At 41.8% G+C, this 26,222-nt stretch overlaps 1 protein-coding gene across 1 annotated transcript in view; it reads left to right on the forward strand.

Annotated features, from left to right (window-relative positions):
- CDK14 (cyclin dependent kinase 14) overlaps positions 1-26,222 on the forward strand; it is a 738,271-nt gene that overhangs the window by 28,317 nt on the left and 683,732 nt on the right. The window lies entirely within an intron of this gene.

Consider the following 26,222-nt stretch of genomic DNA (forward strand, 5'->3'; position numbering starts at 1 on the left):
ACAGAGGAGCCTGGCAGGCTACAGTCCATGGGGTCGCAAGAGTTGGACACCACTTAGCGACTAAAGAGAGAGAGAGAGAGATTCATTGTATTTTTATTTTTTCTACTGTAGAGAAAAGAAAAGTAAGATTTAGGAACAGCTTTCAAAAAGTCACAGAAATAGTCAATATTTCAGTGTAGACTTCAGCTAGGTTTTTGTTTCTTGAAAAATCTAGGTACTTTCCTGTGTCTTTCAGCCCAGTGAAAGAACTGGCTTATCTTTAATGAAGGTTTGTTATGTTAAATAATAATTAGCCTTATTTTTTTATAGTCACTACTTATATACATTTATATCATAATGCTTGATGATTTACATTATATTCCTTCAGAGCTGAAGAATAATACTCATTTCAATTTTTATAGCAGGGTTTGGAACACAAAGCAACTGACCCCTGTCAGTTAGTACAACAGTACCGGTATGGTTGTCAAGACAAGGAACTGTAATTTGAAAGGATTTTAAGGAAATGAGACCTCCCTACTAGTGGAGAATGTAACTCTGATTATAGAATGAAATGACTAGTGGAGAAAATAATACATTCACTAGCATTTCGAGACACAGTGAGCACGTAAGGAAAAACCCCACGCACTGATGTGGATTCTCATGTATCTTGGTGGCTCCGCGTGTGCTGTGTGTTCCGTCGTGTCTGACTCTTTGTGGCCCTTTGGACTGTAGCCCGCCAGGCTCCTCTGTCCATGGGATTCTCCAGGCAAGAAAACTGGAGTGGGCTGCCATTTCCTCCTCCAGGGAGCTTCCTGACGCAGGGATTGAAGTCTCCTGTATCTCCTGTGTTACAAGCAGATTCTTTACCCGCTGAGTCATTGAGGAAACCCTTTTGGTGGCTGCAACTCAGTGTAAATCTTTTCTCTTGGAAGATCTGTGATTACCGGGGTAAAAAAAAAAGAAAGAAAGCAAGAAACAAGTTTTGGTATCAAATAGCAATTTCATTAATATTATAAAATAATTAAACCGACTTAAGGAATATGGTTTATAGTGTTTGTAATAAACACTCCCCAAAGATTGTTATATTAGTATGATGCTTTGCATACGGTAGACCCTGAAAGTGGTATACACTAATTTTAGTTCACAACCAGTTTAGGGAAAATGTAGGGAAGGAGAAAGTGGTGAGGCAGACAGGAGATAAGAAAAAAGAATTATTTGGTTATTTTTGGCTGTCCTGGGTCTTCACTGCTTCGGTTGGGCTTCCTCTCGTTGCGTGGAGTGGGACACCTCTGTTGTGGTGTGTGGGCTTCTCACTGCAGTGGCTCCTCTTGTTGCAGAGCACGTGCTCTAGGTGCACAGGTTCAGTAGCCACGGCGCTCGGGCTGAGCTGCCCCATGGCCTGTGGGATCCTCCCAGACCAGGGATCGAACTCATGTCCCCTGCATCGGCAGGTGGATACTTAACCACGGGACCACTAGTGAAGTCCGAAGAGGAAAACTTTAGGTGCAACAGAGCAAGAGATAGCGAAGAAGTGCTCTGCAGGTTCTAAAATAAATCATTTCCAGCGATCTTCAGCTTGCTTGAGGCTTGGGGTGCCTAATAGATTTTAGAAGATTTTTTTGGTTGCCTACTCAATATTTATTTCTCTGTACACATGTGCTAAAATGACCCAGGTTTTGTTCAAATAGCTGCCCTCCTCCATGTGACCACGTACTAGTAAGAGGCTGGCCCTCTTCCAGCCCAAGAAGGTAAATCTTAATGGCTCAACGGCACTCTCATTTTACTTGCCATTGTTTAGGAAGGATACATGACCCACTTCTGACCAATCAGAAATGAGATATCTGCTGGACTCCTCTGAGAAAGGCTTTCTTACTCTTAAAGACACCTTCCTCATTTTCTGTTGGGCAATATTATATCTAGCTGTGATTCCCAGAGCTGCTCCCTCTACTTTCCAATCATTGAGACAAGCAGGTGGAAAAAGTGAATACCTTGAAGGAGGCAGAACTGGCAACTGGAAAGAACCCAGGTCTTCAGTGATGTCCTTGAGCCACTCATTTATCCAACCTTGGGGTTGCTACTAACCAGCCAAGGGATCTGGGCCTCAGCTTCCTCAGCTCTAAGATGAGGAGGATGATTTTTCAACCCATCCATCTGGAACCATTCTGCTCTATCATCATCCCATGCTTCTTGCAATCCACTAACCATGACACTGAAGTTACTGCGTCCCTCTTGCTGGTGAAAATACATAATCTGGAGAATGAAAACATCATTGAGCTCTAATGTGATTTTCAGTGTAGTTTCTAGAAGCATGAGTTTTAAAAGTTGCCTAGGGTCAAGTTATTAAAAGATTTCCAGGCATTTCAAAAGTTGATATGTGCCCCATGTTGATATAATGTGAGAAATAATTGGTAAGAAAGTTGAGTAAGTGCCAAGCAGCAGAATCTAGACTGGGAGTCCCAGCATTCCAGTACTGGCCTATCTCTTTTGCTTTCTGTGGTATTGCTGCTGCTCCTGTTGACTTACATCCAGTATTTCTAAGCCATTTTCTCCTTGTTAATGATGTTTCAAAATTACCTAACCTTGCAATAATTTTCAAGGCAATAAAAAAGGATTCTTGCATCACATTGGGTTTTAAGCCAACTGATCTCCAAGGCCTTGTCCCATTCTTGAGAGTTCCTGAGAAGTAAACATTTTCTCCAGTGGAATTTTTTCTATTTTCAGAAACAACTATTAACATTTCCCAGTTATTGATAGAAATTTTAAGTTAACCCATCTCAAGCCAATTTTATATGTAGACAAAGAAGTGGTGATTTTCAGGTCTTTCAGGATATTCCCATTATCTAGTACTTGCCTTTGAAATGCCTGTGTAAGGCAGTTAACTATCTGAAAAGTTCTCCTCTGTAAAGAAAAGATGGACAAGAGAGCTTTCCAAATATTTTTCTAGGCTCAAGTTTCTCTGAGTCAGTATATGAATTAGGACATCAGTAAAGTCTATCTTACTTTCTTCCATATAAATCATATATTTGATTAGTCCCCATAATATACGAGTTGTGTGTTTGTGCTGAGTCTCTCAGTCATGTCCGAATCTTTGCAACACCATCGCCTGTAGTCTGCCAAGCTCCTCTGTCCATGGGGATTCTCCAGGCAAGAATACTGGAGTGGGTTGCCATGCCCCCCTCCAGGGCATCTTCCCAACCCAGGGACTGAACCCAGGTCCCCTGTATTGCAGGCAGATTCTTTACCATTTGAGCCACCAGGGAAGTCCATGAATACTGGAGTGGGTAGCCTATCCTTCTCCAGGGGATCTTCCCGACCCAGGAATTGAACCAGGGTAACCTGCATTGCAGGCAGATTCTTTACCAGCTGAGTCACCAGGGAAGCCCAACATATGAGTTACTATAATTTTATTTTGGGCTTTCCCAGTGACTCAGCAGTAAAGAATCCGCTCACAGTGCAGGAGACCCAGGTTCGATTCCTGGGTCAGGAAGATCTCCCAAAGAAGGAATGGCAACCCACGCCAGTACTCTTGCCTGGGAGATCCCACAGACAGAGGAGTCTGGTGAGCTACAGTCCCTGGGGTCGCAAAGAGTTGGACATGACTGAGTGACTAACACTTTGACTTTTGGACAAATATACTCTCATAATGACCTTGAAGGCAAGGTTCAAATCCTCAAACTCTTCGTATTTCTGCTCTGAAACACAGTTGGATGAAAAGATCTGCACACCATGGTCTAACTCCTTCTCTTCTTACTCTTGCCTCAATTCTGTGCCAGAAGGGGCCTCATAAGACATGTAAGAGAAGCCCACCCTGCTCATCTAAATTCCATATGCGTCATCTGCAAGCAGCTCACTCTCGAGCCTGAAGATGTGCAAGTTGTCAGCTTCGCTCACCTTCAGGGGGATGGACTAAAGCAGAGTTCCACTCAGGACTGAGAGCTAGCTTGCAGATTTGGGGCAGGGAATCCTTGGGTCTGTGGTACCCAGAGTGAGATCTAGAGGAATGTGAGAAGCTTCTAGGGGAGTGTGTGCCTTTGGCTGCTGAGGCTCTTTGCCTCATAGGGAAGGGCATGGCTGAAGGAGATCCAGAGAAGAACTCCCTAGAGTACAGGGTCCTATGAGCTGGGGTGGGGGAGAGGGGTGGGTCCCATTTCATTTGGACTGAAGGATGGCAATGCTTCAGGAAGCTGTCTCACAACCATAAAGGTAGGATGTGTCTTAAATCCAACACATCAGAGACTTCCCTGGTGGTCCAGTGGTTAAGACTTGGCCGGTTAAGACTTGGCCTTCTAATGCAGGGGACATGAGTTCAATCCCTGGTTGGGGAGCTAAGAGCCTACATTCCTTACAGCCAAAAAAATATGAGAGAAGGAATATTGTAACAAATTCGATAAAGACCTTTGAAAAATGGTCCACATCCAAGAAAATTTAAAAAAAAAATCCTACATATCAGAGAAGAACCAAGCCAAACCAAAAGGTGGAGCGAACCGGATTATGGTTATATCATGTAAGTTTCCACATAAGCCACACCTACACTCTCCTGGGACTGTCCAGTTTATGAGCTAATTCATCTGGGTTTTGCTCAAACCAATCTGGGGTAAGGTTTCTATTATTTGCGACTGAAAGAATCATGTCTGGTAGATTTCTTGATGGTATTGTGTGAATGACTCATGTCTGGTCTGCTCCATTTCCTAAGGCTGTGGATTAACCTTGATCCAAACAATCTCCACAAATGAGAGAGCTGCCCCATCTCCCTCCCGTGTATCTTGGTGGAACAGGGCTCTACATCCAGTGTAAATCCTCTTCTTCATCAGCTCTATTCTGCCTGGGTACCAACCTGCCTCTTACATGTGTCCTCCTAGTTTCCAAGGGGAATGAGCTATAAACTGCCAAACAATGATCCATTCTTAAAAGTATTCGTAAATTTATAACCCCCAGCAGATGGGCCAACTGAAAATATGCTATAGTGTGATAGATGTCAGAGAGAGACTCAAATAATGTCATGAACTCTATATTCTTGAAAGCATCAATTCTTCATCATCAGCTTCTTCAGAAAGAGTAAACATGTGGGATAGAAATACACCTACTTTGAAAACTGGTTCTTCTGTTTATTGATAACTGTTGTTTAAGATGTGTATATGTGTGCAGGGCTTCCAATGTGGCATTAGTGTAAAGACCCACCTGCCAATGCAGGAGACCCAGGAGACATGACTTCTATCTTTGGGTTGGGAAGATCTGTTGGAGTAGGAAGTGGCACCCCACTCCAGTAGTCTTGCCTGGAAAATTCCATGGGCAAAGGGACCTGGCAGGCTACAGTCCACAGGGCTGCAAAGAGTCAGACACGACTGAGCGGCTGAGCACACACACATGAAAGAACTTTGCTTCTCATTCCCCATTGCCAGTGGTCTGCCTTATTTCAGTACCACTCAATAAAGGTTCAGCTCAGGTACCCTAGGGCTTTCCTGGTGGCTCAGTTGGTAAAGAATTCACCTGCTATGCAGGAGACCCAGGTTCTATTCCTGGGTCGGGAAAATTCCCTGCAGAAGGAAATGGCAACCCACTCCAGTATTTTTGCCTGGAGAATCCCATGGACAGAGGAGCTTGGTGGACTACAGTCCATGGGTTGCAAGAGTCTGACATGACTTAGCAATTACACCACCACCAGCAGAGACTTTATTTATTTTTTTTTATTTTTTTTATTAGTTGGAGGCTAATTACTTCACAACATTTCAGTGGGTTTTGTCATACATTGATGTGAATCAGCCATAGATTTACACGTATTCCCCATCCCGATCCCCCCTCCCACCTCCCTCTCCACCCGATTCCTCTGGTCCTCCCAGTGCACCAGGCCCGAGCACTTGTCTCATGCATCCCACCTGGGCTGGTGATCTGTTTCACCATAGATAGTATACATGCTGTTCTTTTGAAATATCCCACCCTCACCTTCTCCCACAGAGTTCAAAAGTCTGTTCTGTATTTCTGTGTCTCTTTTTCTGTTTTGCATATAGGGTTATCGTTACCATCTTTCTAAATTCCATATATATGTGTTAGTATGCTGTAATGTTCTTTATCTTTCTAGCTTACTTCACTCTGTATAAGGGGCTCCAGCTTCATCCATCTCATTAGGACTGATTCAAATGAATTCTTTTTAACGGCTGAGTAATATTCCATGGTGTATATGTACTACAGCTTCCTTATCCATTCATCTGCTGATGGGCATCTAGGTTGCTTCCATGTCCTGGCTATTATAAACAGTGCTGCGATGAACATTGGGTTGCATGTGTCTCTTTCAGATCTGGTTTCCTCAGTGTGTATGCCCAGAAGTGGGATTGCTGGGTCATATGGCAGTTCTATTTCCAGTTTTTTAAGAAATCTCCACACTGTTTTCCATAGCGGCTGTACTAGTTTGCATTCCCACCAACAGTGTAAGAGGGTTCCCTTTTCTCCACAGCCTCTCCAGCATTTATTGCTTGTAGACTTTTGGATAGCAGCCATCCTGACTGGCGTGTAATGGTACCTCATTGTGGTTTTGATTTGCATTCTCTGATAATGAGTGATGTTGAGCATCTTTTCATGTGTTAGTCATCTGTATGTCTTCTTTGGAGAAATGTCTGTTTAGATCTTTGGCCCATTTTTTGATTGGGTCATTTATTTTTCTGGAATTGAGCTGTAGGAGTTGCTTGTATATTTTTGAGATTAATCCTTTGTCTGTTTCTTCATTTGCTATTATTTTCTCCCAATCTGAGGGCTCAGCAGAGACTTTAAATCCCAGAAATTAACTGGAGGTCACAGGGAATACTACATGAAAACAGAGCTTTATCAACTTCAGTTGACTTGGTTCTCTAGAAAATCGTACCCTAATCATCATCATCCCCTGATGAAGTGTGTGATTTTTTTTTAAAGATAAAATGTCTCTAGCTTTAAACAATTAAAGCTTAAAAAAAAAAAGAGCAAATAAATCGGTATGAAATATCATTAGTCTTGTCAGTGAAGTTATAAAAATACAGTGCCACTTAAGTCTTATAAACTCTTGAAACTGTCTAGAAGTTCACACTCAGTATTACATAAAAATGCACAACGAGATGATTTTAAAAAATAAAACCACCTCATAAATACAATTAAAATTGCCTTGAGTAAAATTCTTAAGTATAGATTCTTAAGTGGAATCTAAATAGGACTTCACTTTTTCTTTTCTAAAATGAAGATAGTATTTTCCCCATGTGTTGCCTGCAGGCATTGTAAATGTAGACTGCCTTCTCCCACCTTCTATGCTTTTTGCTTTTTTTAAACACTCTCAGAACAGTCAGTAAGATTTACCCTCTTCTGGTTATATCTTTTTTAAACTTTTTATTTTCTATTGGAGTATATCTGGTTAACAATGTTGTGACAGTAGTAGGTGAACAGCAGAGGGACTCAGCCATACATACACATGGATCCATTCTCCCCCAAACTCCCCTCCCATCCAGGCTGCCCCATAACATGGAGCAGGGTTCCCGGTGCTATACAGTAAGTCCTTGTTGGTTATCCGTTTTAAGTATAGCAGTGTGTACGTATCCATCCCTAACTCCCTAACTATCTCACCTTCTGTTTTTGATCTAAGTTAACAGAACTGCAAGCTCAATTCATTTTTCTTCAATTTAATATTTCTTTGGTTTATGATAAAATGATTAATTTGTAAGCAAGATCTTTTAGAATGCCCAGCTCATGTTCATTTTGTTTCAAATCACAATTTATTGAAAAAAAAAAATAGGAAGACAATGATGCAATTTTTTTTAAGTATTTATATTCAGCTACCAGAGGTGTGTGCTTTTTCTAACAAAGAAAAATGTCAAGGATGAGAATTCATACATGTGGATTTTTTTAAGTGAACATGATAACATAACCTTTTGCGGGTGTTAGCCCAAACACAGATCATCTCCCGTTATCCAAGAATCAAGGTCCCCTGCTCCTGTAGATGGAGGATATGTCTGCTCTATATACAATATGCCTTACCACTACCACTTCCACCTTTGACCCCAGAGAGCAAGAGAGGAGGAAGGGGACAGGGGTGGGAATAAAGCTGAATAAAGGGACAGCGATGAGAGAGCAAGAGAGTCCAGAGGGACACACACATCGCGAAAGAGTAATGGTGAAGACCTTGGTCACCAGAGGCCACCTTTAATTTCCGCCTGTTTATTCTGAGAGACTCCCTGTAACTTTCCAGTAAAATATGTTTTTTGTTTACTCTTTAGGTTTTTACTGCTTTAAGTGAAAGTTCTTAACAAACACCTACTTTATAAAAGTCTGTCTTCTAACTTGAGTATAGTCATGGATTTTTAGCTCATTAAACTCTAAAGCAAATCTGAAGAGTGATTTTTTTTGGTCCGAACACATCTTGAAATGCTACGATTACTGTCACTTGAATGAGGATTTGCTCCTCTGCTACATAAGAAAGTTCTATTTAAAGCAGTCATTTTTATCCTGGATAATATGAGTGGTACAATTTGCAATGTTCTTGAGGATTTTAAAATAAAGAAAGATTTTTTTCCTCTAAATATCTCAGTGGTTATTAGATTTCTGATCAATTGCTGAGTCCACAAGTGACTCAAATCTTTAGCAAACTTGAAACTATTGAACTTTACTTTTTAGTTCTAATGGTCTTTTTTTACTTTTTATTTAAGTGATTCTAGTACACATTGAAATTGTCCTTGAGTAAAAGAAAAGTTTTCTATCTACCTGTCTTTTGCTAACTTTGATTAATGCCCCAGGCCTTGTCTTATTTTTTTTTTTAAAAAAGCTTTTATGAAAATCTCTCTATGATTTATATATTTGTATTAGTTGGCTGGGGCTGCCATAACAAAGAACCACAGACTGGGTGGCTTAAACAACAAAAATATATTTTCTCAAAATGCTGGAGGCTAGATTCTGAAATGAAGGTGTCAGTGGGGTCGGTTTTTTCTGAGGCTTGTCTCCTTGGCTTGTAGGTAGTACAGATGGCTGTTCTCTCTCTACGTCTTTATATGGTCTTTCCACTGGGCTAGTGTCCAAATGGCCTCTTAGAATGACCATCAGTCATTTTGGATCAAAGCTCACCCTAATGACCTCATTTAACGTTAACTATCTCTTTAAAGACTCTTGTTTTCAAACACAGCCACTTTCTGCAGCACTTGAGGGTTAGGACTTCAACATACTAATTTTGAGGGGGGGACACAATTCAGCTAATAACAGCATTTAACCAATATATTTTGAGTGCCAAACATAAGCTGTTCTAAAGGTTGGGGACAACTATGAAAAAGAGAACTCTTCCCACCCACCCTTGTAAAGGTCCAGTCTTGAAGGGTACATTCTATCTACAATGCTATGTGAGCCTCTGTGACAGACCCCAGAGTGGAAGAGATGGAACTTTCTCAGAACTGTCTGAGTGGGACAGCAGGGCCCACAAGACGGTTGTGCATCTTGACTTGACATCCCCTCTGGTCACAGAGCAGCTTCCTGGCTCTCAAGCCCTGTGGCAGGGGAAAAGGGAAAGGCACACTCCTGTTAAGAGTTTGACTTCGAGATTTTACTTACTATTTCTGGTCTAAAGAAAGTCAGAAATCCACAGGTGGCAGCAAGGAAGGTTGAAAAATGAAAGTGGTTGAAAAGCTAGGTGGTCATGCAGGCGTGGCTGCTCAGTCGCTTCAGGTGTATCTGACTCATTTACGACTGCCAGGCTCCTCTGTCCATGGGGTTTCCAAGGCAAGAATACTAGATGGGGTTGCCATTTCCTCCTCCAGGGGGTCTTCCTGACCTAGGGATCGAATCTGCATCTGCAGCATTGCAGGTGGATTCTTTACCCATTGAGTCTCTTGGGAAGCCCCTAAGTAGTCAAGAGTCCAGCTAAACATGATTTCCTGTGGATAAAAGGGCAAATGGGTACTAGAAGACGATTACTGAGGACAGAGACGATATCACAGGCAATGATTTTCTAGAGTATAGTAAGTGAGAAAGGGTTAGTATGGACAGAAGCAGAAAAGGCTGTTAAAAAGAAAGAGACGGAAAAAGCCAGAGAAGTCCAGAAAAGTGGACACCAGAGATCAAAGAGCAGCCAGGGCAAATGAGAAGTCGTCTGGGTGCCCAGGGCTTTATAAGATTCTGGTTCTTATCCCTTATATTGTGGGAACACTTTCTTGTTCCTTATATTTTAAAATTTTAATTTGCATTTTTCTGATTACTAGGAAGTGATTGATTACATGTTTACTAGCCATTTGCTTTATTTTCTTCTGAATGGCCTATTCATATTCTTTGTCCATTTTTTTTTTTTAAATCATGATCTATTTGCTTGTTTACTTTATCTGTGGTTGTGCCAGGTCTTCCCTGCGGTGCGAGGGTCTTCCCTCGTGGTGGTGAGTGGGGCTCCTCTCGTGGCAGAGCAGAGTCTCACTGTGGTGGCCGCTCTTGTGGAGCATGGACTCCAGGGCAGGCAGACTTCAGTAGCTGTGGGGCGCAGACGTGGTTGCCCCTCAGCATGTGGAATCTTCCTGGACCAGGGATCAAGCTGCTGTCCCTTGAATTGCAAAGAGCCGTCTTAACCACTGCACAGACAACTGGGGAAGCCCTGTTTCTTATGTTTTAGTCCTAACTTCCTTGTAAATTCAGGTTTTAATTTCTTTTCACACTGGCTTCCCTGTTTACAATGCCCAGTTAGCTGCCAAACAAGTACTTTCAACCAACAATTCAGAAAACTAGGTCTTATTGCTTATTCTTACTGGAGAGTAATTGCCAAAATAGAAAATGGGAAAGAAGTCAGCTCCACAATTCCTTGATAATATGTACTGGTATTTTAACTGAGTATTAGTAACCACAAAATATATATAATATATATATATATATATATATAATATACAACCACATAATATATAACCACTCTAGTCAAGATTTAATATATATATAGCCACAAAAATATATAACCAGAAAAGAAGATATGTATAGTTTTTTAAAAGCATATATAAAAGATCCTGAAAATTATTGGTAGGGCTTTCTGTTAAGCCCTTCTATTTTTTAGCAAAACGTTGTTTTAATGACACTGTCCTTTTAGAAAACATTTCACCCATGTTATAAGTTGCTACTCCAGGATTATATAGTTTTTTAAGCAATAAGGCTTTCCTATATGGGATGACAAATACCTGTAATACATCCCAATGAAAAGTCTTGATCTACTAGTGGTTGTTGAAAGCCATAAAGCTCAAATAATATTATACAATTTTAAAAGGGAAATTCACTCATGTATTTCCAAGATAGGTTTATAAATGATGATTTGTGGAATACTTGTAGCTCAAAAGAAATATGACAGTGGAATATTACTCAGCCATAAAAAGGAACATATTTGAGTCAGTTCTAATGGATGAACATAGAGCCTATTATACAGGATGAAGTGAGTCAGAAAGAGAAAAACAAATATTGTATATTAGTACATATATATGGAATCTTTCTAGATGGTACTGGCCGCATTGGAGACACAGAGAGAACAGACTAGTACACACAGTGCAAAAAGGAGAGGGGGGATGAGTAGAGAGAGTAGCATGGAAACATATACATTACCATATGTAAAACAGATAGCCAGTGGGAATTTGCTGTATGGTGTAGGGAGCTCAGACCCAGTGCTCTGTGATAACCTAGAGGGGTGAGATAGCGAGGGAGGTGGGAGGGAGGTTTAAGAGGGAGGGGACATACGTGTACCTATGGCTGATTCATGTTGATGTATGGCAGGAACCAACACAATATTGTAAAGCAATTATCCTCCAATTAAAAATAAATTGTAAAAAGTAATTATGAGATTCCAAAATATGTTCAGTCTGTTATCAGTATCAGTGAAAATTCACTAAAGACTGTTAGATTTTGCCTATGGATATTCAGACACTGGCCACCCAATATTCAAGAAGCACTGGGGTGCGTCTTAACAACACTTCAGTCTCCCTTGGGAAATGACTCCCTCTGCTGTGGAAATACTGCTGGTAAAATGGTAAATTCAAGTGCCTTCCCTCCCTCTATGGATAAGAAAGGGGTTTTGTATGCTCTTTCACCCAGATCCTTTCACTTAGTAACCATATGAAACTAGAGGCCAGCACTCCATGTAGGCTAGGCCAATTTCAGGCTCAGTCCTGAGAATTTAAATCTTGACTAGAGTGTTAGTGAAACTGACATGGGTGGAATTTACTCATTCTTGCAACAGCACTCTGATCACTGAAATGAGGCCTAGGCTACTACAGATTTGCATAAATTCCGCAAGTTCCTATTTCCCTTTAATCTAGTACATTTGATGTCTTTTTCTTTTTTTTAAGATGTTTTTTCATGTGGATCAGTTTAAAGTCTTTACTGAATTTGTTAAAACATTGCTTCTGTTTTATGTTTTGCTTTGTTTTGTTTTCGCCATGAAGCATGTGGGATCTTAGTTCCCTGACCAGGGCTCGAACCCACACCTACCACATTGGAAGACGAAGCCTTAACCACTGGACTGCTCGGAGATTCCCTGTTGTTTTTCATCTAAAAGCCCTAACTGATTCACTTTTATTACTGACTTATAATTTGACCATACTGAACTATGATGTAAGACTAGAACATACGCACACACATACCACCACCAACAACAACCTATAACCTATAATATGAAGGAATTTAGGCAGGGAATGTCAGGATGGATAAAAGGGGAGAAGTATGAATAAAGTTGGTGATGGATGGGGAAGCCTGGCGAGCTGCAGCCCATGGGATTGCAAAGAGTCAGACACGACTGAGTCACTGAACTGAACTGAACTGATGAATAAAGTAGCTACTAACTGTCCTTGAAATTTTTGAACATCTTTACAAACAGGAAACTGTGCCCAGTAGAATAGAAAAGAGGAAGTATCAAAGTATCTCAGAAAGTACCACATTCACCGAAAGGTCTACATCATTACTAATCAAAGAGAAGAAAACTAAAACTAGATATCAACTTTCCCCATATAATTAAAAGTAACCCCAAATAGCAATGCTGTTGAGATGGCGATTAGATGGGCATTTTCATAGACTTCTGGTGAGTCTATAACTGGTTATGAGTTTTCAGGAACACAATCTGGTGACGTGTAACAAGAACCATCAGGAATACTCATATACTGGACTAGTCAGAACTATGAGTGCTACAGAGTGTGGGACTGATTACATGCAGAGACCTTCCACAACCGTGGGGAAGGCTGGGGGAGTGAAGCCCTGACAGAGACACTAACCAGTCCACAGGGCGGGTGAACACGGTGGAGCAGATCCGAGACACTGTTGTGGACATTCAAATGGGGATTCGGACCTGTTGGGAGATCTCTGGGAGGCCACTGTCTTGGGGATCCACAGCCAGGGTTTGGGCAGCCAATCTAGGACCCCTGTCCATCCACAGGGCCAGACGTCAGGAAAAAGGACTGATGCCAAGAGAAGAGTGAGGACAACCTGGAACTCACCAGGCAGCTCAGCTTCTGAGGACAAAGACCTCCAAAGAGGAAGCAAAGCTGCTGCCAAACCCCACCCTGAGTTCCTCTCTTGGCCAATTCTACCTCCAAGTGTGCAGGTAAAGGAATTCTGGGGACTGTAGTTCCCAGCACCACCAAGTTGAAATTAGAATAATCCGGCACTTGTATCTTCTGATCCTATAGTTTCATTCCCCATATAGGAATGGATCCTAATAAGTTGGGAACTGCAGCCAAAGATCAAATAAAACTAACTATAGTCACCACACGTAAAATAGAGAACACGGGAAATAAGTTAAATTCCCAATAATAGGATTGGACACTACTTAGCGACTAAACAAAAACAAAAATAGGAGAATGGTGAAATAAACTAAGGTAAGACACAGACAAGAGTTTCATGTTATTTAATCACTAAGTCAGGTCCAACTCTTTACGACCTCATAAACTGTAGCCCGCCAGGCTCCTCTGTCTGTGGGATTTCCCAAGCAAGAATACTGGAGTGGGTTGCCATGTACTCCTTCAGGAAATCGTCCCGACTCAGGGATTGAACCCAGGTCTCCCACATTGCAGGCAGATTCTTTACCATCTGAGCCACTAGGGAAGCCCCAAGCATTTCATGAATTCACTTAAAAGTTGTTTCTTATGACTTTTAATGATATGATTATATCCTTGTGATGTGGAATGAAAAAAGCAGACCCAAAAGTATACCTGCATTAGAGTTATGATTTTAGAAATACATTCATAGGTTTGATTTTCTTTTTAATACTTTCATATACCCTTCCCTATTCATTCTTCACAAAGCAACCCAAGTCATCTTTTCTTAAGAAAAAATTTTATCAAAATATGTGTAATTTACAATTGTGTTAGTTTCAAGCATAAAGCAAAGTGATTCAGATATATATACGTATTCTGTTCTATTATAGATTATTGTAAGATATTGAATACAGTCCCCTGTGCTATACAGAAGGTCCTTGTAAGTTATCTATTTTACATATAGTTGAGTATATATTTTAATTCCAAACTCCAAAGTTATACCCTCTCAATTCCCCAAAGTCATCCTTTAAAAATGTGGACCAGATTTCCCTGGTGGTCCAGTGACTGAGAATCTGCCAGCAGCAGGGTCTTTTCCAATGAGTCAGCTCTTCACATCAGGTGGCCAAAGTACTGGAGCTTCAGCTTCAGCATCTATCCTTCCAATGAATATTCAGGTTGATTTCCTTTAGGATGGACTTAGTCTCTCTCAGTTGTCACATCCAGTGATTATCCAGGCCTACTGTTGTTGTTCTCAGTATCTATTTGGCTGTGCTGGGTCTTAGTTGTGACATGTGGGATCTCTTTCCCCAGCCAGGGGTGGAACCCAGGCCCCCTGCCCTGAGAGCTTGAAGTCTTAGCCCCTGGACCACCAGGGAGTCCCCCGGCCGATTTTGGTTGCTCTGTTCTTACAGGGCTTCCCTGGTGGCTCAGCTGGTAAAGAATCCACCTGCGATGCAGGAGACCTGGGTTCGATCTCTGTGTTGGGAAGATCTCCTAGAGGAGGGCCCACTCCAGTATTCTTGCCTGGAAAATCCCCACGGACAGAGGAGCCTGACGGGCTACAGTCCTTGGGGTTGCAAAGAATTGGACACGGCTGAACGACTAAGCACAGCACATTCTTCTTACGAGATCTAGGTAGGAGTTTCCATTCTACAGAAGAGATGTGACTAAATCTCTGTCAAAAGCACAGGAATCTGGAAAGCATTCTCCTGTATAAATCATGTCATGCATAGCAGTTAGTGGGAAAAACCCATTATATCATGATGACACTGTGAAACTCCCAGAGTGCATGAGTTCAGGTCCCATTTAGGGTACAACTGCCTCCCCTTCTAGCTCAGGGGTTCAGTCACCCCAGCACCTCAGCAGCTCGGGTCTGCTTTATCAACACCACCCGCCCACTGACAATTCTACCTCTTCACATCCCTCAGGTCCTGCTGCCCCAATCCGACCCTGACAAGACCCACGTGTCAACCATGCTTACTGGCTCATCCTAAACCTCCTTGTTTCGCTCCCTTTCTTTCACTGCCTGTCTGAGAAACTCTCAACTCTGGAGAAATCCAACGGCCCATCTTCTCTCTGTGTTCGTATCATGGCTTTAAGCTGTCTCTGGAGTAGGAAAATTTTATCTCCTGCCTTATGATGTCTCTTTATGTTCCCATCTTTGGATGTCCTTTGTTCACAAAATCCTTGAATATAAAACAACTGGTGAGTCAACGCTGAGTGATTTGGAGCCTGAATATTTTCACTTTTTCAATATTGAAATATTTTCAGTATTTCACTTTCATGATCCAGCAACACGTGCACACACGGGTGAGAGAGAGGGCTGTGCATGTCAGCTTTTATCAGAGCCTTCCCTCCACCACAGTGACCGACCATCAGTCAGGCATGGTTCGCTCACTGGGCAGAGAGCAAAAGGCTGACAGCTACTCCCTGTCTCTGGCCTCCCTAGACTGGCAGGCCTCCAGTCTAGGGAAATTTTCTCATTCTTCTTAGAATGGGGCTAGTTCTTTTTTTTTTTTTTTTTTTTGCATTCTTGACTTCATTTACTTATTTTGAAATTATGTGTTTACTTATTCATTCTTGGTTGTGCTGGGTAGGCCTTTCTCCCTCTGTGGCAAGGAGGGGGCTACTCCCTAGCTGCAGTGTGTCTGCCTCTCACTGCGGCGGCTTCCTCTGTTTCGGAGCACGGGCTCTAGGGCAGGCAGGCTTCAGTAGTTGCAGCTCACAGGCGTAGTTGCTCCAAGGCGTGTGGGATCTTCCCGGACCAGGGATGGAACCTGTGTCTCCTGCATTGGCAGGTGGATTCTCTACTGCTGAGCCACCAGGGAAGCCCAGAAAAGGACTAGTTTTATATATAGGAAATGAAAGCATCAGAATAGAGCTTCAATTAGGTCTTATTAAAAAGGTGAAGTTAACAGGTGAACCTATTTCTCAAAAATTCATTTTGGGGACTTTTCATTTAAAAAAAAGATCTTCTCCAAAGCAATCAATGAGAAGTTTCTAACACTCTCCTGTTGTTGTTGGATTTAACCATCTTTAGCAAGCATGAATTCCAGTGAAGGCAGACGAATAGACAACTTTATGGCATATAACTTAGCAACCTGGCCTATTTTGTGCTAACCTGACTCTCCATGAATTTCGCAGCAAATGAAACTCTGTGTGACAGGTTTCTTTTTTAGACTCTGACACTGACAGCTACTTTGTTCAATTTTATGGTTATATAAATTTTGGTGTCAGCTTCAGCAATTTTTCATGCTTTCCATGTCACCCTAAGGGAAAATGGGCAATCATCAGAAAGTAGCCATGGAGAACTTCCTCTTCCCTTACTAAGTGTTGCCGGAGAAAAATCACCCTTCTGGGCAGATTGATTTGGCTATAAATTTGTGGATACCTCCTTCAGCTGGGCTTGTAACATTCCTACTCAGTCCTCTGTTTCCCAGCTCACTTCTCTATCTTATACTCAACAGGGATTGTTTCAAAGCATCTCTACTATCAAAACTCCAATTTCCTCTTGTTTCATTAAAAAAAAAAAAAAGACCATGTGTCTTACTTGGCATAGAAAATACAAGCCATCTGAACAGAAATCTCTCTATTCTCACTACAATGATCCAAAACTACCCAAATCTAGATCCAAGTCTTCCCCCTTCCTTCTATTACCAGGGAAGAGCTCTCCCTTTTTTGTTGATAGTTTATTACTCTGTGACCGGCAGTCTGTAAACTGGCTCCAGTGGCTCCTACTTAGCAATATTCATCAGCTTCCCAGGTGGCTCAGGGGTAAAGAATCCGCCTACCAATGCAGGAGATGCAGGTTCCAATCCCTGGGTTGGGAAGTTCCCCTGGAAGAAGAAATGGCAACCCACTCCAGTATTCTTGCCTGGAGAATCCCATGGACGGAGGAGCCTGGCAGGCTACAGTCCATGCAGTCACAAGAGAGTTGGACATGACCGAGCAACTGAGCATGCATGCACACAGCCACAGTGAAGCTCTGTAAAACCCCCTCCCCTCAAATGACGGTCAGACACAGGTAACTTCTCCCCTAAAACAGAAGGCAAAGTCATAGAGTGTCTCTTCTATGGCTGCTGCTGCTGCTAAGTTGCTTCAGTCGTGTCCGACTCTGTGTGACCCCATAGACGGCAGCCCACCAGGCTCCCTTGTCCCTGGGATTCTCCAGGCAAGAACACTGGAGTGGGTTGCCATTTCCTTCTCCAGTGCATGAAAGTGAAAAGTGAAAGTGAAGTCACTCAGTCGTGTCCAACTCTTTGCAACCCCATGGACTGCTGCCTACGAGGCTCCTCCGTCCATGGGATTTTCCAGGCAAGAGTACTGGAGTGGGTTGCCATTGCCTTCTCCAATGCATGAAAATGAAAAGTGAAAGTGAAGTTGCTCAGTCGTGTCCGACTCTTAGTGACCCCATGGACTGCAGCCTACGAGGCTCCTCCGTCCATGGGATTTTCCAGGCAAGAGTACTGGAGTGGGTTGCCATTGCCTTATCCACTTCTATGGCTAGGTTAACAAAAATATTGTGACTTCTGTCTTGGGTATTGTCTAGCTCTCTCTTCCTCTCTCACTGACTGACCCTGAAGAAAGCCCTCTAGAGAGGTTTATGGGCCAAGGAAGGCCTCTGGCTGACAGGCACCAAGGGACTGAGGCTCTCAGCTCAGCAGCCTCTGAGGAGCTGAATGCTGGCAATAATGTGTAAGTACAGAAGCAGATCCTCATCCCTCCTTTCCCCGCCACTGTTGAGTCATCTGACGAGACCACAGACCAAGCAAGTAGCCTAACAGCAACTTCTTAAAAGACCTTGAGCCCTAGCTGTGCCCTGGTTTCTGACAGACAGGAATTGTGAGATAGTAAATATTTACTGTCTTATGCTGCTAAATTTAGGGATAAGTTATTACGCAGCAATAGATAACTAATCAACCTTCATCTGTGCTCTGAATCCTTCTCACTTGCTTCTCTTTTTCCGCATCTTCAAATCTTCTCTGTCTACCTTCTCCGTCTTAACAAGCAATTACAAATGGAAAAACGATTTAAACAAAAGAAACGTTCAATTCCAATTTCCCTTCCAGCTACAGCTACATTCCTCCCTTCCTCTTCCGAGCCAAACTTCTTGAATTATCTCCACTCAATTTCTCTTCCCTTCATTCCCTTCTCTTCTCTTTCATCCCATTTACCTCCTATTCATTCCATTGCTATGTAGTCATTAGCTCCAAGAAAATAGAAAAACCTCTCTCACAGTGTGGCCAATGAATGTAGTGGGAATTTTCAGACCTCATTTTACTTGACATTTCTTAATCATTCAGTACACTTCAGTTCTCTCAAAAATGTTTTCCTTCCTTCTTCCTTTTCTGTCATAACAAATGACGCACTACCCAAGTAATACTAGCTCAAGCTAGAAGAGTGGTCGACTTGGCTCCCATCTGTTCATATACCAAATTGTTTCTCTTTTCTTAATAGCTTACAGTTCTATCTACTTTTCTCCATGCACAATGCCACAACTCTAGGACACCAGTGACTCTTACCTGTACCGATAAATGCCTTTTAACTGGTCTTTGATTCATTATTCTCTCTGAAGTATAAATGATTGTTTCAAAACACTTTCAGTTCAGTTCAGTTCAGTCGCTCAGCCGTGTCCGATGCTTTGCAACCCCATGAACTGCAGCACGCCAGGCCTCCCTGTCCATCACCAACTCCCGAATCCACCCAAACCCGTGTCCATTGTGTCAGTGATGCCATCCAACCATCTCATCCTCTGTCGTCCCCTTCTCCTCCGGCCCTCAATCTTTCCCAGCATCAGGATCTTTTCAAATGAGTCAGCTCTTTGCATCAGGTGACCAAGGTATTGGAGTTTCAGCTTCAACATCAGTCCCTCCAATGAAAACCCAAGACTGATCTCCTTTAGGATGGACTGGTTGGATCTCCACACAGTCCAAGGGACTCTCAAGAGTCTGCTCAAAAGCATACATACAAGAGTCTGCTCAAAAGCATCCATACATGACCACTGGAAAAACCATAGCCTTGACTCGACGGACCTTTGTTGGCAAAGTAATGTCTCTGCTTTTTAATATGCTGTCTAGGTTGGTCATAACTTTCCTTCCAAGGAGCAAGTGTCTTTTAATTTCATGGCTGCAATCATGATCTGCAGTGATTTTGGAGCCCAGAAAAATAAAGTCAGCCACTGTTTCCATTGTTTCCCCATCTATTTGCCATGAAGTGATGGGACTGGATGCCAAGATCTTAGTTTTCTGAATGTTGAGCTTTAAGCCAACTTTTTCACTTTCCTCTTTCACTTTCATCAAGAGGCTCTTTAGTTCTTCTTCACTTTCTGCCATAAGGGTGGTGTCATCTGCATATCTGAGGTTATTGATATTTCTCAAAACACTTTAACAATGTCAAATCTCTGCCTAAAATTCATCAATCTCAAAAGTAATCATCAATCTCTTCCCATTTGGAAAAATTCAAAGTTTTGCCTGTAGGAATTACAGCCATTTAATTTATGTCCAAATAGGACACTTTGGAGAGTGAAAGGAAGTGCTGTTAATAATTATGAAGGAATGAGTGTGTAATCTGAGACTGTCTGAGAAAATGGGGTAAGAGGTCACCCTGTTTATAAAGCCCTGTGACATCTGGTCCCCGACAACCTCACAGCCCATCTCCTGTGTTACCACACACTCCAATCATTCTGAGCTTCATTCAGTTTTCTGAACTCACCGTAATCTCTCTTGTTTTTGGACTTTTGGACATATTATTGTATTTCCCTGGGAAACTTTCTACCCCTCCTGTTCTTCTGAAAACCTCCTATTCATCCATATGGACTCATCTTAAATGTCCCCTGTCTGGGGAGATCTTTCTTAACCCTTAGATTTCTCTGCTGTGGGTTCCTAAAACATACAGTACACCTCATATCATGCCTTTTCTTCCTCTGTATTTATAATTTACTTGAGGACTGACTTCCCAGCTGAACTCTAAACTCTTTAAAGGAAGAATCTCTCTCCGTTTTGTTCATAGGAAGGACATTTATGGAAGTAAAACATTCAAAGTCCCAGTGTGGGATCTGAGAAAAACCCATTCTGGGAAATTGCATTAGAGAAGCAATAGTTAGAACTGGACATGGAACAACAGACTGGTTCCAAATCAGGAAAGGAGTACCTCAAGGCTGTATATTGTTACCCTGCTTATTTAACTTATATGCAGAGTACATCATGAGAAATGTTGGGCTGGAGGAAGCACAAGCTGGAATCAAGATTGCCGGGAGAAATATCAGTAACCTCAGATACGCAGATGACACCACCCTTATGGCAGAAAGTGAAGAAGAACTCAAGAGCCTCTTGATGAAAGTGAAAGAGGAGAATGAAAAAGTTGGCTTAAAACTCAACATTCAGAAAACTAAGAGCATGGCATCTGGCCCCATCACTTCATGGCAAATAGATGGGGAAACAATGGAAACAGTGGCAGACTTTATTTTTGGGGCTCCAAAATCACTGCAGATGGTGACTGCAGCCATGAAATAAAAGATGCTTACTCCTTGGAAGAAAAGCTATGGCCAACTTGGGAGCATATTAAAAAGCAGAGACATTACTTTGCCAACAAAGGTCTGTCTAGTCAAGGCTATGGTTTTTCCAGTAGTCATGTATGGATGTGAGAGTTGGACTATAAAGAAAACTGGGCGCCGAAGAATTGATGCTTTTGAACTGTGGTGTTGGAGAAGACTCTTGAGAGTCCCTTGGACTGCAAGGAGATCCAACCAGTCCATCTTAAAAGAGATCAATCCTGGGTGTTCATTGGAGGGACTGATGTTGAAGCTGAGACTCCAATACTTTGGCCATCTGATGCGAAGAACTAACTCATTTGAAAAGACCCTGATGCTAGAAAGATCGAAGGCAGAGGAGAAGGGGATGACAGAGGATGAGATGGTTGGATGGCATCACCGGTTCTATGGACATGAGTTTGGGTAGGCTCTGGAGTTGGTGATGGATGGGCAAGCCTGGCGTGCTGCGGTTCATGGGGTTGCAAAGAGTTGAACACGACTGAGTGACTGAACTGAACTGAACTGAACCCAACCTCCTATTTCTACTTCTACTGGTCTCCATAGCCTAAGGCCAGTGCAGAATGAAAGTTTGAGGGTTAAGATTTCAGCCCCAGAATGTCTGACTCAGTTGGTCTGGTGTGGGCCCAAGAAACAGTACTTTAAAAAAATCTCACAGGCTTCCCTGGTGGTCCACTGGTTAAGAATCACCTTCCAGTGCAGGAGACACAGGTTCTATCCCTGGTCATGGAACTCAGATCCCACATGCCGAGGGACAATGAAGACCCCACATGCCACAACTAAGACCTGATGCTGCTAAAAATATAACAGATACTTTAAAAAATACAGGCTCTTAGGTCCCATACCAGTTTGACTGAGTCAGAATCCACATTTTAACAAACTCTTCAGATTATTTGTATGAACATTAAAGTTTTTTTTAATTTACCAAGGTATAGTTGACATGTATTAATTTCAGAATCAACATTAAAGTTTGAGAAGCACTCACTTAGATGATTTTGGGTAAATCAGACGGTTCCAATGTTGCCTGCTTTCACCTTTCAAGCTGCTTTTTTAAAAAAACATCAACCAGTCCATCACCAACTCCAAAGCCTACTCAAACTCATGTCTATAGAGTCGGTGATGCCATCCAACCATCTCATCCTCTGTCGTTCCCTTCTCCTCTGCCTTCGATCTTTCTAGCATCAGGGTCTTTTCAAATGAGTTAGTTCTTCGCATCAGATGGCCATAGTATTGGAGTTTCAGCTTCAACATCAGTCCTTCCAATGAACACCCAGGGCTGATCTCTTTTGAGATGGACTGGTTGGATGTGTGACCCTACTCTTTGCTTTTAATTCTTCTCTAGATCTAAATTTTCTCCCTGAAAACACAGACATCCTCACAATAGATTCACGGTGCCTCACAAGAGTTGGAATATGCCACATCTAAACCAAACACTTGGTGTTATTGTCTGTGGTTTAGATTCTGCTAGCAAAGCTTTTCAGTTTATTCCTCAAACTTTTCACAGGTTGCCTTTCTTGAGGTTGCTGCCTCCTGCCCTTTCAATTTCACTCCAAGCTGAGACACTTCTCTCTTTGAACTTCCCTAAGCACTATCTAGCTATAACTTTACCCAGAACTTGAGAGTCTGTGGAATGGAAACACAGGCAGAAAACTGGCCATTGGAAAGGGTGCTTCAGGGGCTCGCAGCTCACCTTCCTCATGGAGTCTGACCTTTGATTTTGTTGCTGTGCTGAGTCGCTCAGTCGTGTCCGACTCTCTGCGACCCTCTGGACTCTAGCCCACCAGGCTCCTCTGGCCATGGGATTTTCCAGGCAAGAATACTGGAATGGGTTGCTATTTCCTCCCCCAGAGGGTCTTCCCAACCCAGGGATCGAACCCAAGTCTCCTGTGTCTCCTGTATTTTAGGCAAATTCTTTACCCACTGAGCCACTGGGGAAGTCTTCGTGTTGCTAAAATGCGGCTCACCTACCCACCCCCCCCTTGACCCCTGCCTTCTACCCCATGTTTGTGCCTCCTGCAAATTACTGCCAACCCAGAACATAAACCCCCATCTCATCTGAGGGCCAAGGACAGAGAAAAACCTAGCTTTCCTCTCTTGTCCTGATGTAAAGCCTGTCCCAGTCCACCATGTGCCATCATGCAATCTAGTTCTTAGAAATCCTTAAAACTCCAATTTAGAAGAGATTTGAACTTTATTTTTGCAGAGTCAAAAGATCCACTTAAGCCTACCCCTGCCTCCAAAATATTTAACTAGCTTCATAGGCACTTAGTGAAATAGAAAGATGCTGCAAGTTTTCAAACAAGTCAGGATTCTGCTGCAGATAGAGCAAACTTTCCATATAAAATACTTTTGTTAGTTCATTCAGAGGAATAGAGCTAACTGTTAGAAATGCAAATGTGTGGCTGTATTTTTTTCTTAATATTGAAACTTCCCTGACAGCTCAGTGGTTAAGACTTCATCACCCAATGCAAGGGGAATGGGTTTGATCCCTGGTCAGGGAGCTAAGCTCCCACATGCCTCCAGGCCAAAAAACCAAAATATAAAGCAGAAACAATATTGTAACAAATTCAATAAAGAATTTAAAAATGGTCCACATCAAAAAAATCTTTAAAAAAAATTAGCGGTCATTTGTGCATGTTTGTTCTATGAGTTCAAAGAATGACTTAAGTATGAGTCAAGTGCCCTTTTTACTCTTAATTTCCCTTTTTTCAGGAATCATTTAAAATTTTCCTGTTTCTTGACATAATTTCAGTGACATTACTCTTGAATAAAGTAATTTCATCAGACAGTGCTGAAACAGCTAGATATTCATGTGGAGAAAAATGGAATTCAATTCATACCTCACCCCATACACAAAAATTAATTCAACGTGGATTATAGCCCTAAACATAAATTCTAAAACAATAAAGATTCTAGAAGAGATCATAGGACAATATCTTTGCAGTACTGGGGAAGGCAAAGATTTCCTGAGGAAAACAGAAAACACTGACCACAAAAGGAAAAAAAAAACATTAAATTGGACTTCATCAAAGTTAAACACTTTCAAAAGACAATGTTAATAATATGAATAGATAAGCCACAGACTGGGAGAATATGTTTACAGCACATGTGTCTGACCAAACATTTGTACCCCCCCGCGAAAAGACCCTACAATTTAATAATATAAAAAATCTAATCTTAAAATTAGGCCAAGAAGTTTGAACCAGTCATTTCACACACAAAAAATACATAAAGGGCCAATAGGCACTTGAAAAATGCTCAACATCATTAAGGTCTTATAAAAATACAATTTTAAACCACAGTGATACAATGCACACCCACTAGAATGGCTTAAAAGGAAAACTCCAAAATAAAGGCAAAAAAAAAGAGAAAGAAAAACTCCAAACTTTTCATGTTTTGCAAGTAGAAGTATAAAATGATATAACCATTCTGGGAAATTGTTTGGCAGTTTCCTATAAAGTTAAACATATATTTACGGGGCTTCCTTGGTGGCTCAGTGGTAAAGAACCCACTTGCAAATACAGAGTGAAGCCCTCACAGCAAGGAAGACCCAGCACAGTCAAATAAGCAAATAAGTGACGTTTTAAAAGATATATACTTACCGTACAAGTCAGCAATCCCACTCCTAAACACGTACCCTGGAGAGGTGAAGAAATGATCACACAAAAATCTATACGTAAATGTTCACAGCAGCTTCATTCCTGGTGGCCTTCACTTGGAACCAGTCCAGGTATGCACAAACAGGACAGGAGATAATCTGGGATCTACTCTTACAGTGGAAGACAACGCAGTGATAAAAAGGGACTGATGCAGTCACAGGGATGAGCCTCACACACATTGTGCTTGAGTAAAGGAACCCGGGCTGAAAAAGAGGACGTGTTATATGATTTAGTATGAAGTTCAAGGACAGGCAGAACTGACCTATGGTTGCAGAAGTCAGAAGAGCTCTTGCCTCGGGGCAGAGGTGATGGCATAACCGGAAATGAGCTGAGAGAATCTCTGCTGTGTTAGAGCATTCTTTGTCTGGATAAGAGTGTGGATGAATGCAGGTGTCAGAACTGAAGCCTGTTGGGAATTTTATTAAAACTGACTGGACTATACACATAAGATCTGTGCATTTCCCACTGTTTAAATGGTATCTCAATCCTTAAAAACTTGAGCAGTTTAAAATAATATGATAATTGCACTTAGTCTCTGTCATAACCACTGATTCCTAGATCCTAGTAATTCTACTAACAATGGTCAATTACTCAATGGTGCTGGTGAATAACAGTTCACATGTTATCTAAGCAGGTGAAACTATTGTTGATTTGGGCTTCTCTGGTGGCTCAGGGGTAAAGAATCTTCAAGCCAATGCAGGAGTCATAGAAGACACAGGGCTGATCTGAGGGTTGAGAAGATACCCTGGAGAAGGAAATCACAACCCACTCGAGTATTCTTGCCTGGGAAACCCTATGGACAGAGGAGCCTGGTGGGCTACAGTCCATGGGGTCACAGAGGAGCTGGACATGACTTAGCAACTAAACAGCAACAACATTTGAATCTTCTGAATTTTGCAAAACATAGCTGCACATATATTTCTGTCTCTACTACAACACCTTGTAGATTTGTTCTAGAAGATGACTGATTTTCAGCTCGGTTCCCTTAGTATTTTTCACCAACATGTGATCCACTTACATCTTTTTGTTCATCTTTATTTTCTGATCTGAAATGTTTTCAACATTTGATTCTTTGCCACCAAAATCCCATCAACCTATCACAGCCCAATTCAAGTGCCATTTCCTCTATAAGGCTTTCATCCCCCCCTGCAGCTAACATAGCTCTTAATTCTTTCCTGAACCATTGGAACACTTTTTCTCTCAAGTGCTAATTCTCATGATGTTGCAACCACTTAAAATGTATTTGGAGCTTCTTTTCTAGAAATGGCCATCTTTTCTAGAGTGCAGACTACACAGCATTAGGCACACAGAAGGTACTCAAATACTTAACTAAATATTTGAACTTAAAAATGTTTAATGTAAATCTTAGGTAATGAAGATCTCCTTTCCCTGAACTGAAGAGTATACATGTAATTTAATGTGTCCAAATAGAACTTGCATTTTCTAAAAAGAATAATAAGAAAATTTGAATAGTACTTCACCTTTTAAAATCTTATAGTTAAAATGTATCATTTTTGCAATCATAGTCATTTTGTACATTACAGTCATTATATTAGAGAAAGT

The sequence above is a fragment of the Dama dama genome, chromosome 18 (genome assembly GCF_033118175.1).
Source record: "Dama dama isolate Ldn47 chromosome 18, ASM3311817v1, whole genome shotgun sequence".
NCBI classification, from domain to species: domain Eukaryota; kingdom Metazoa; phylum Chordata; class Mammalia; order Artiodactyla; family Cervidae; genus Dama; species Dama dama.